Genomic DNA, 12,763 nt, shown 5'->3' on the forward strand with positions numbered 1-12,763 from the left:
CATGTCTCCACCTGCCAGTGACAGGGGCTGACACGGACGCTTCCCTACTCAAAAGGCTCTGTGTGAAAGCCTTATTCAGAGCTGTTTGAAGCAGCTGCCACAGCCTGGCAGTGTTCCTCTCAGATCCAGTTACATTTTTTGCCCCAATGTGTTGTGTGTTTGTGTCTGTCATGGGTGTGGTAATGGGACAAACAGGTGCTCACAGCTGTCTGTTGGCTGGCATGATCCTGTATTGGAGGGTCTTGAAATATGCCGTGATTTACTTCTTTTAACAACTTTTTATCATCACTGTCCAGATAAGTGAGGGCACACTGGCTTCCTCTTGACAATGGTAAACTGTAATGTAAGTAGTGTCACGTGAGCAATAATTGTGTTTTGTTTGTGGTGATTTCTCTCTGTACAACTAAGTTACACAATCAAGGTTGCCTCGTCAATATGATAAAATAATAATAAAGTAAAATGTTATTTATTACTATTATCATCTTAAGATTCAACAAAACTAAATATCTATTTGTTGCATTATGTATTTTTGCTGCCATTGTGAAGATTTGATATCAATTTTAAGGCTTCAGAAAAGGTCAGTTAAATGTGGGAAACCTTCAGAAGGTCAGCTCAGAGGAGTAAGAGTTTTCTGTTAAATAAATCCTAAATAAACAACATACAGATGTCCAACTACTACTGCTTGTGTTAGATCTATAGAAATGAAAGAATGTCTGACTTAATGCAGTATTCCTCGGTCAGAATATTGTTTGTCTTTGAAATATTCATTAGCCTGTCAGTGCTCTCTGCATCAGGTGCTGTCTTTAGCACACATATCCATCAAATCCGCTTAAAATCCCCTGACGTTTGTGCTTCTGACAGTTTTGACTTTACGTAAGCACACAATTGAAAGAGACTGTTGTTGCTGTAACTGTTCTTTGACTGTTTATTTTCTTCTCTGGCAGCCTCCAAAGTCAGGTTGACATGAGGGGATTAGGCATACTTCGTCTTTGTAAAAAGGAAATCAGAATGAAACCAAAAACAGCAGCGGCACACATGATAATATCTGGTGCCAGTTTGCCATGCCGGCCTGATCCCCTGTGTGTGTGCTGTGAAAACAATCGGCATTGTGGGTGTTTTATCCCACCCACCAGGCGAAACCTGGAGCCCCACAGAAGCGAGGCGACTGGGCAAAGTTCACACATGCACAAATCCTAAACTACACACACACGCATACACATGAAGTGTGCACATGCTCAAAGCTCAGCAATGCCTGAATTTTACGCATACATGCGCACACATACGGAGTACACTGTCATGCTCCGAGCTGTGAGAATCTTGATAAGTGCATGAACAGCAGCACGTCTCTCTCGACAGTGTGTCTCCTCTGCTGACCCCTCTCTCCGTCTTTTGTCCCCTCCATCTCCTCCTCCTCTTTTGTTCCCTCGTCATTTCGCCTCCCTCATCTCCACCTTTTCTGTCCTCTCCGACTTTATCTCCTCCTATTCTGCTCCTCCACTTGTCCCCGCAGAGTGCACCTGAGTGACCCTGTTACGTTGGCGGCTGTGAGGCAGATAGCCAGCACACCCACCGGCCTCAATATCACCCTCTTATCTGCCTTGCTAGACCAAATAGCCCTCACAGTGTACCAGCAGACTCGGTGAGATAGTGGGTTGCATTCACATGAGCGCACCCACATTCATAAACAACACAGAAACACAGCAGATAATCACATCATCATCACTGCTTTCTCCATCCTTGTTCCATCACCCTGTTTACTTTCTGGCATTATTGTGTCATATTTCTGTCTTTGATCAGATGGAGCCAATGATTTTTTGTTCCCTTTTTACCAATGATGTAATGCAGACTTTTAAGCAGTGTTTCAAATGAACCTTGGTGGCCTTGTCCTGTCATTTGCTAGTATTTGAAATAACCACAATATTCCACTAGGTGTCAGTGTATGGCTGTGGTTTACCATAGCCATTCTTGGATGACACTTTACGTAGCATTAAGAAACTGGTGTTGATGGATTTTGAAGTGAAGACTCTTCAGAAACACTTGTTGCTGTTAGTCCTCCCTGTAAGAACTGGCCTTACGTCTGGAAGGCTTTTGCACTGAAATGTGGTAACTATGTGTAACTGAGTGTACAACTGATTTGTTAAAACCCAAAGCACCTTTCCCTCAGATATTGTCACGGTTTATATCACTGTAAATGTTCTTCCTTAAGTTATGTTTATATGACTTTTTTAAAAACAGAAGTTTCAAAGAGCTCTACAGGAAACATAAACAGTAGACTAAATATATAAAACACAGAAATATAAGTAAAACAATACAGCGTTTTTGTTCTCTTGAGAGTCATGGGAAATAAATCATCAGGCACCTGTAAATCTTTATATTTCCTTTTTGAAGGTATTCCGTGATACTAAATGTGATAGTACGGTTGTAAAAGTGGTTTGTATGCACAAAAACCATGCGATGCCTTGTGCACAAATAAACTGGTATTCAGAAAGAAAGTGCGGTGAGACTGTGTGTTCCTCATGCAGATGCAAGTTTTCGAAAGATAGCTGCATTTAAATAATTAATGAGGAATGAAGTTTAGTATTAATTTATTTACTTTGGAGCTAATATTTCTGAAACAATTTGTAAAGTCTGTGTCATGATAAATTGTTAACCAATCATTCATCAGCATTAATAACAATGAGATACTACTGCAGCTACTGTTTACAGGTGCATGTGTGGATGCTGTAAATGGCCTCAGTCATGTGTATGATTGCGCGTTATGACAGCTGTTGAACCTTGCAGATGAAACACTGCTGGTTACACTGTGTTGCACTTCTAATTTTCTCTTCTTCTGAGTGTAATGAGCGGTGAAGCAAGTATCGATTTACAAATGTATGTTTAAGGGTGTTTGTGGGAGTGTAAATTAAGCTTGTGCAGTTGAACCTGTTTCTGCAGTAATTTAAATTTATGAAATGGAATGAGATGTAAGCACAGCTTTATAGATCTGACAGAATATCAAATGGAAACACACCTCACGCAAAGTCTGTATCCATAGCAGACCCATTGAATTAACCCATTAAATGTGTAGGTCTTCATTCATTGCTGTTTTTTTTCTGTATAATAATGTTGCATCTAATTACTCAGTATTGTATATGTACAGGATTATTTACCCTTTAATAATTCTCATTGTCTATTCAAAGATGTTTTTCAGGCCCCATTTTAACACTAAGCAGAGCACATCTTCCAAAAAAAACCCTTAGCTGAGCTGAGCTATCATGCATTGCTTGTGTCCAGAAATAGCCTGCAGATCCATTTGAGCTGTTGTTATTGTGCAGCTTTGGCACTTTTAGGACAAGGCCCGGAGGCGTATGAATGTTTCCAGTCTGCCTTGATGTACTTCTCTCGCTGATTGTCTGTGATTGAAACCTGAGAAGGACTTTGTTTCACGCCAAGTATTGGCTTGCTGTGGGAAAAGAACACAGACCTCTGCAAACACACCGACTAACTTCTTGGCACTGATGCAGAACTATTCAATTAAATCTCATAATATACACACACAGAGCCATCCTCGGAGGTATGTTTTCTCCTCTGAATGAGCCTCAACCGCAATGTGCCGCTCTCTCTCTCTCTCTCCCTCTTTCTCCCCGAGGTGTTTGCATAGGGAAATGGTCCGTGAAATAGGTTTGATGGAATCAAACCCCATATTAAGACAAATACATATTTCATAGCAGTTGATGGACTGATTGATGGGAAGTGTCTTCATTTCCTCTGTGCGTCACTGCTGAGAGAGATCTTTATCAGAAACTGTAATATGAAGCATCATGGCTCTGCGTGTTTCAGAGGAGAGTTGCTCACTTGTCGTGTTGTGATTTTAAATGGTTACTGGTGTGAGTAACTCAGTGTTTTTATGTGTAGATAAGATTGTTTTTGTCTGTGAGAATGTTAGTGTTTAAAATGGCCACAAGGGGTCACCAAACTGCCACATGTTGATGCTCTGCGTCTGTCCTAACTGAACGCTCACTCTCCATTCCCTCTGCTGTTGACAGCAACACACACACTTTTTAAAAACTCACTGAAGGATGACCAGAAATGCGGCAGCAACAGTGTCCTGGATCTGTTGATGTGGCAGCAGACTCACATTGTAGAGCGTGGAAGGTGGTTCACGCTTTTATCAAAGCAACTGTTGTTTTAGCATAACAAGGCTGGCTGACAAACCCTCCCTGACCCACCCCAGCTCGCCCACTCGCACCACCTTTCATTAACCTCAAGCCCTAAATCCATCCAACTGGACCAGTGACGGCAACTCGCTGCCGACGCTGGCGGTCACACCCCTCTGCACAGCCATAATGGGCCGTGGCACAATTGGGGGCCACGTAACCGACAGCATTTCGGGTCCTTCCAAGAGGCCGGTTTGCCTGCAGGTTACCAGCAACACCGCTTGTCCCTGTTTGTCTGCACTCACTAAAAGGAAAGAATGTTTTCCCCCACAACATGGCTGTGTGGGGATTAAGACCCATTCTGAGTGGCCCCGGGTCGTGCAGCAGATGTTAGCCAGGATAGCGCTCGTTGCCGTGCCGACAGTGAGCCGGCGGGATCGGCCCGCCCTGACGAAGTTAAGCCTATGTACATGTATGGAAGAGAGAGGGGGGGTGTTGAGCCAGTGAAGGGCCTGTCACACATTAAAAAGGATGGTGGTGGGAAATTTGTCACAGTGGTCACACACTAATTCATCTGCACTGTCTCTGATCGTCATCACACACATTCAGTCATACGTAACAAACTGAAAAGCTTCACGCTACTGCTTTAATGCTGAATGTTCGTTTGGATGTTTTCACACGCTCGTGACATATGTGCAAGTGGAATCCGCTGGGTGGACATTAAATATGTTTATTAATTACTGAAAAGCCTTGTTCGATCCTGTAAAAACGTGGTCTGATCAGCTTCATTGCAGTCTGTAAGGTGTGAGTTTTACAGGTTTTTAAACGAACAGTCACACGTCATCTGTCAAAATCACTTCCCCTGTGCGCGCATCGACTTTTACCACCTCTGATGATGTTTTAATGTGAAGTGTTGTTTTAACTGCTAAGCTCAAGCGCTTGTCACACTCAGCCTCTAATGGAGAAAATTGAATGCACAGAAATCACAGGAGACTTTGAGGATGATTCTGTTGTATTAAAAGCACAAGTACAGTACTAATTTCCCTTTTTTTATTTGTATACAAAGTGAAATGGCCAGCTTTGAAGAATAGTGATAGTACTGATTATGTATGATTGATATTTTGTCAATAAAGATGGGGTGAGTATGTCTAAATATAAGAAAGATGGAGAATTAGGATGCATAAAATCCTGAAGTCAATTTTCGTGCCTCCTTCAGTCAACTGTAAGCATTTACCTGAGCGCAGTGTTTGAATTGTAGGCGTGGGGCTACGTTGTATGATCGTTTGATGTGAAAGACGAGCCTGTTCTCTTTGCGTCAGACAGGTCTAACTGCAGGGCGAATGTGTTTAACATGGGGCCCAGTGCGGGCCCCTGTGGTACTCGTAACCATCAGGCTCAATGGAAAGAGGATACAGAGTCTGACAAGACATGACTTGACCCAGCAGTAGAGGCAGAGCCCCGCTATTGTTCTGTATGAACGGCAGAAATCTGTGTTGTAGAATTCCCTTCATCTGTGTGTGTGTGTGTGTGTGTGTGTGTATGTGGTGAGTATTGGGTCAGGATTGGGCTGCTTTCACGCACGGCTGGGTGTTTAGGCTCGCTGACAGATGGAAAATAGCCATATGTGTGTTTACATGCATGTCTGTGTGCACAGTTGTCTTATTTTGTGCTTTCATTCTGCTGATTTCAAACGTCAGCAGCAGCTTGAGTGACCTCTTACTGTGGGCGACAAATAAACAGACTGCAGCATTATAAGGAAAACTTTTCCTCAATGTGTCTCTTGATGTTAAAGTACAAATGCTAGCTCTCTTAACAAGGAGTTTGACTTGACAATCATACTTGATTTCTTTTTACTGAGCGTTATAGCATTTTCACTTTTTTGTTCTTAAATCACTCAAACCGGTTTGGTTTGTGATTATGTAAAAGTTAAGAACTACTCAGTTAATTGTTGCAATTCTACCCTCATTTGTCTCTGTGTGTGAATCTTTCTCAAGTAAAATACCAAACATTTGCAGACTACAACTTCTCAAATTTGATATTTTGCAGGTTTTTCTTTATTTAGAAAGTAATGCAAGTCTGAAAAGCCACGTTTAAGATCATACTACCGTGATGAAGTGTGATACAGTGGCCAGGTGAAGGAAAGTTGCTATAAAGGATTTTACCTCTACTTTTAGACAGGAGATATGACACGAGCATCAATCCCTGAGGTCGCAGCAAAGAGAACAAACTTCTTGGTCCGAGTGCCATCGATGTTCGTCCACTCTGTGCCACGTCAACCTGTCAGAGAGAGAGAGAGGCAGAGGGAGGCACAGCCTGCTGAGAGGTGTCCGAGGTGTCATGGCCTCGTCTGGGAGGTGACAGACAGCGTATGTGTGAGTGTGTGACGGGGAAATAAGACCGCTGAGAGGTCTAGGGGACGTTCATCGTGACCTTTCGTTTTGCCAGGGTCCATCTCGCTCTGTGCATCTGACAAAAACTTTAAAGGACCATGTCTTCCTGAGCCTTTGACAGGTGTGTGTGTGTGTGTGTGTGTGTGTGCCTGTGTATGTGAATTGTGGAAAGGTTTAACTAAGCTGTATGTTTGCTGTTTCCACACAAAAAATCAGAAGAATACAGAATATTTTAAATATTATTTAGATGAAGTTAATGGTGCATTTAATTTGGCCACCTGTTGCTATAACTTAGTTGGTGAACGTCACTTAACAAAATGTGAATAAGTATCGCCAAATCTGTGAACAATTCTGCCAGAGTCATATGGATAGAGTTTCCTTTCCATAATCCCACACTACTTCAAGATGTCATCAAACCAGGCCTTTTCTTATTGTTTTCACTGAAAGACCCTGAGCAGCAGAAATTACAGATAGTGTATTTAATTTCAGTTGGAAGAAATGGGCTTGGGGCTGAGAGTCACAGATAATGGGAAGAAGTCACAATATTAAAAGATGGACTAATGCATTTTTGGTTTTGGTGTCATCATAGGATTTGTTGACAGTAACACAATCATAAAATATTGGTAATGTTGTTTGTTAAACAATCATTTTGACCTCTTAGAGTGTATAAGTATACTTCTGAAGGTAAGAGTGGATGTGATAGATTAAAGAAGGGGCCTCATCCAAATAAATGCCCTAAGAATCTGAGTTATGTATGTGTATTAGTTTATGCTATATGAATGCACTGTGCATGCTTTGAGTAAGCATATGTATTTATTTATAATTACTTATTTGACTGTTGTTTTTTTAGTGTTTTATACCAGACACATTTTAATCAGTTGTGTTTGTTTGTGGGTCCGTGTGTGTGTGTACAGGTTATTTGTGCGTTTGTGGTCAGGAGGTGAGGGGCGAACAACAGGGCACCAAACGGCTTTAACGGGAAAAAAAATCCAACAACATAAACAAAACCACGGTCAGTGTGACACGTGTCACCTTCGCTGTGACAGGGGACAGACACCGGAGAGGCACACAGTCTCCGAGAATCCCTTTGAAGTCGGCGAGCAATTGTGCTGCTGGTTTGGAAGTATTGTCTTTCCTGCCCTTGGGCGTTATTGCTGTAGGGCAGATGCACCCGGCTTTTAGTGGAACACTTGGCAGGATTAGGCCTATTAGCCGAACAGGAGTGAAAGACAACCAGCGAGGAATCCGGCCTGATTGTGGGAATTTTGGATTGTTAAAACATTTAGTAGGCATGATTAAGCCAGAGGTCTGCCTCTCTCTTCTTGATTAGGCAGATCATTTGTCGGAAAAGACATCCACCACCAAACGTCTCTGTTTCTCCATCTTTCTCTGCGCCTCTGTCTCAGTCATTACTGCTGCTGTGTTTGTGTTTCTGCTCCAGGCGTTGGGTAAATACCTCTGCTGGAGTACGTCCCCCCCCCCCCACCCCCCCCCCCACTTCCCACCTTCCTCCCTCCATTACCTCCTCTAATGACGTTTACACATCTGCTTAGAAGAGCCTCCTCTCATCTCTCTGTCACCCTGAGTCTCTCTCTCTCTCTCTCTCTCTCTCTCTCTCTCTCTCTCTGTTGCACACACACACACACACACACACACACACACACACACACACACACACACAAGCACATAGATTCAGATGAAGCTCTAAAATTATGTTCAAGAATTTTTGTTTATTGGGCTGCTAAACTGTTTTCCTAATTGCAGCAAACAAGTATGCACGAAGTGTTAGAAACACACATTGGTTTGAAATTACATGTCTTTCATTTATAAGAACTACTTTATTGGGGCCTGCCATGCAAAAATTCAAGTCTTTTTTATTTTTGCCTTTTAAAGCTTTTGCTTATTGTGATGTCATTTATTTGACTATCTTCTAATGCTAATCCCACATCCATAAAATCTCTACAAATTAAAATGAAAGTTTATTTATGTCAGTAAACCATAACTAATGATTAAAATAATGAAATTATGTCATAAATGCCAAAGAAAATCAAAATAGGAAATGCTTATTCATTGCATTTTACAAAATAATGACACAAACGATATTGATCCAAAAGATTTCTAAATATAGAAACTTAAACTTTTTCTTAACACTTCATAAATCTTTTTAAGTATGTACATATTTTACTTTTTGAGATATTCTCATTTTTATAGGTGTTCCCCAGTGCCTACATTAGGGCCCTCACAATATCAGATTTTCATTTGGCGATTCCTGTGACCTGAAGCATTCACTAATTCACACTGTCTTTGTTTACTGTGTTTTGTCTCAATTGCACATGAAGTTTTTTCCGTTTTATGGCAGCAGGCAACCAGCGTTCAGGTGCTCTACCACCACCTGCTATGACACAGGGGGAATGGAAAGAAGAATAAATGATTTATGAGGCAATGTATTATTAACAAAATATCAATATTTCATTTTTAAACATCATGATTATCGTCAGTATCCACACATAATGACACACCTAGCCTAAATTGGTGTTTCTACTTGTTGTGATGTTATTACTTAAAGTGTTTTCAAGTGGTTCCATTTTCTCATAACTATTGAATAGACTATAACCAAAACTACAAAATACACCTCACCACAGCCTTCTGACAACCATCATGCATATATGTTTCTCTGCTCCCCGACTGCCACTCACTGGTGCTACAGCATGTTGTCACAACTTTTCAACCACACATAACGTTACATAATGACACCATAACAAACGTACAACACAATGACACTAGCAGCAAAGTATTGAGGCGGGAAGGAATTGCGCAAAAAAAATGTTGGATATCACCCACTGAAACAGTCCTTAGATGCCAAATAATTAAACCTTAATTAATGTAATTGCAGAGTTCAGATTATTAGTTGCTGAGTTGCAAACTTTGTCTGTTTCAGTTGTGCAAATGTGAGGATGTGTAGAAGTTGTGTGGAGGCTGAAGACAACTTTGGGCTCTCGGAAATTATAATGTGCATTCTTTGTTTTTTCTGACAATTTTATAAACAAAACACTTAAAAGATTAATTAAGAAAGTAATCTGAAGATTAATCTCTAACTTAAATCGTAATCAGTTTCAGCCCCACGGACTTGTTTGTCCTAGAAAAGTAGATTGTGTGTATGATAATACTTAATGATCCTGCGTTTTATTTATTTAGTCTTCAGAGAGTCTCTCTGGACACCTGAACTTTTCAACTCCTCACCTCCACCTGCCCTCCAAACCTGAAAGGGTTCTTCAAGTGACATACACACATGCACATTTGCATGCATCGGTACACACATGCACACCCACATTCTGAGACGCACACACACACAAACACAAACGCACGCTCAATAGAGAGACTTGCCCAGCGGTCATGTCAATGCGGCTTCATTTTCCTGCTGATTGACACGTCCTGTGAAACGCTCCGACACGCACACATGTGCACATGCATACAGAGTGACTGTACCTGTCACCTCTCTTGAATAGTATTACCTTTACCTCATTTTGTGCTGCCTGTCCATCACCTCTATTCTTCTTCTGCCGTCAGCTCAATGGGCTCCTGTGAGACTTTGTTAAGTGTGTGTGTGTGAAAGGTTTTTCGGCCTGCTGCCTGGCGCCGCTCTGCCCACCCTCCACTCTCCTGTCTTGCGGTGGGACAGTTGAGATGATACACTGTATTTGCCTCTGGTTGTGTGTGTTTGAGTGTGTGTGTGGGTAAGTGTATACACTGCCGCTAGGCCTCACGGCACTTTCACTCTGAAGAAAATAGTTTTCAGTTCTTCCCTCCCTTTGCTCTTCTCAGCGGGTCGTGTTCTGTAACGCCTTAGGTCCTCAACAAAACCGCTGAAGTACATGAGAGACAGGCAGACGACAGTGAGGGAGTGGAGAGGATGGAGAAGAATTAAGCTTGACTAAAACGTAAAGCCCAACTAGTGACCCATACAGACTACAGTGTTTTTACACTACAAAACAGCATAGTGTTGTGTTGTTGTGCCCGTTGATTGCTAAGCCATTCATGAAAAAAAATGCAGCCAACTCACTCAAGTTGTTTCCCACAACATTATTCACTGAATCCATGGCAACATTATACTGCTTGCATCCCCAAAGCAGGTAAGACATCTTGCCTGAATGATACATACTTATTAGGTCTGCAGTGTATTATTATGTGATGTTTATATTTGAGGTCTTCCCCACGAGAGTTAGCACAAGTCTCATCTCTGCTACAAAGACATCTTCTTATCTGGTGTCTCAGTGGTTGCAGGCCTCCCATGACGTACATTAGACCTTTCAGAGCTTCGATTCTTTGTTTTATCTGTTTTTTCACTCGTCGTTTTCTCGCTCTTTCTTCAGAGGGATGTCGTTGTTAGATTTTGTCCACCTTTCTTTCTCTGATATGAGACTGGAGGCTTGAGGACTTCTCCCACAAGAAAATACTGAAGATAAGAGCTGGTGGGAGTCTGTGTGCATGGTCTCATATGTATGTTAATGTGTGCATGTGTACATTTCCTCAGGTATCACGAGGTTAAAAGATAGGAGAGTATGCACCGTACTGTATGTGCCTTTTCATGCATACGTATGTGCCTCTGTGCCGTATGAGTTCACATATCAGAAGTCTGAGAGATTGGAGTGTATTCGATGTAGCACTGACTTGAGTTCCTGAGTGTGTTTACTGAATGCATGAGTGTGTGTGTTGAGGTAGTCTGTGACTGAGACTTGGCAGGAACTCCAAGGCACCTGAGATTGGAAAATATGCACTCATATGCTCACAATTACACATTATTACCCTGCCTATCTCTCTCTCTCTCTCTCTCGCTCTCTCTGGATATACTTTCTGTCCGCTCTTTGTATGTTCTTCATGTTTGCCAAGTTTCTCTCCAAGATCCCAAACAAGACCAGGCAGTAGCTTAGAGAAAGGGGGGGGGGGAGGGTGGGTTGCAAGAGATAAATGTTGTGGAAAAAAGTCAGAAAATGTGAAACTTTGTCCTTTGAGACAGATGAGACAATAAAGAGTAGAGTAAAAACTGCAAGAGAGGAAAGGAAAATCAGTCACTGAAATACAGTCCTTTGAGAGAGACGAGACAAAGAATGAGGATAGTAAAAACTGCGCGAAAGAGAGTGAAAGCTTGCAGACGGGGTCAGAAAGCTTAATGCATTTCTAATAGGAGGAACCTCGAAAAAACATGGGAGACAAGACAAGGGGTAAAAAAAAAAAAAAAAAGATAAAAGGCAAGGGACAAGTAGGCAGAAGGATGATAAGTGAAGGTACACGAGGAAAGGAAAAGGGATGGAAGAACTGACAGACAAACCTACACAGAGCCAGGTGAGGAGAGACTGGCAGTGTGTGTGTGATGTATAATGGAGGTGTGTGTGTGTGTGTGTGTGTGTGTGTGTGTGTGTGTGTGTGTGTGTGTGTGTGTGTGTGTGTGTGTGTGTGTGTGTGTGTGTGTGTGTGCGCTTGTACTGGGGGCGGGGGAATGAGGCGAGGTTGTGATGGCCTTGTGTCAGTCACCCTATGGCAGCTCTTTAACCCTGTAATTTACCACATCACTCTTCTCACAGTGATGGGACCACTGCACTAGCTGACAGCACTGCCTTTGGCGTGTGCGTGTGTGTGTAGACTGTGAGAAAGGATTCTTGAGATGTCAAACAAAATGTCTGTGTGCCTGCCTTCATTTCAGGCCTCTCCCTCTCTCTCGTTGCAGTGAAGCCCCAGCTCTGGACCGAGCCGCTGATAGACAACCTCGGCGTGATCACCAAAGTTGAACTCATTTGTTTATGACCTTACACCTGTTCCAACATAAACAACACCACTGTAAGTAGGACTCTTCATGTTGTGACTGCACTGACCACTAGGGATGTGTGACATGACCAAAATCTAAAATCTCTTGTTACAGGTCATTGTATATGTAGCTAATGTGTCGACCCACACATGGACTTTACTTGAGCAAACCAGTCCGATGTATTGACAGCTGCCCAAGTGTATCTGGTGACCCCTTTTAGCATTTTTAACTTTATTTATCATTCCGAGAGAAAGAAGCCATCCATGACTGATTAACCACTCCACAATCTTTCTTACTCTTCCCCTCCCTACTGACATTCACACATAATCTGCAGAAAAACAGAGAGAGAGAGAGACGTTCTGGTATTACATCCCTCCAGTAAATTCACTGATGGTGATGGAATCTCTCCTATTTAATGTTGGCCTACTTATGCTGTA

The 12,763-nt window shown here is 42.2% G+C and overlaps 1 protein-coding gene across 8 annotated transcripts in view; it reads left to right on the forward strand.

Moving 5' to 3' along the window:
• LOC119033544 (WD repeat containing planar cell polarity effector) overlaps nt 1-12,763 on the forward strand; it is a 71,295-nt gene that overhangs the window by 2,921 nt on the left and 55,611 nt on the right. For 2 of the 8 annotated variants that reach the window (XR_005079274.1, XM_037123819.1), the window contains exons 2-3: nt 1,511-1,639; nt 12,249-12,358. The gene's annotated coding sequence lies outside the window, so the exon portion shown is untranslated. Of the gene's footprint in view, nt 1-1,510; nt 1,640-6,310; nt 6,509-7,458; nt 7,539-12,248; nt 12,359-12,763 lie in introns of those variants that run through there. The other 6 variants (XM_037123820.1, XM_037123821.1, XM_037123823.1 and 3 more) reach the window with 6 other exon arrangements.

This window comes from Acanthopagrus latus, chromosome 15, assembly GCF_904848185.1.
Source record: "Acanthopagrus latus isolate v.2019 chromosome 15, fAcaLat1.1, whole genome shotgun sequence".
Lineage (NCBI taxonomy): Eukaryota > Metazoa > Chordata > Actinopteri > Spariformes > Sparidae > Acanthopagrus > Acanthopagrus latus.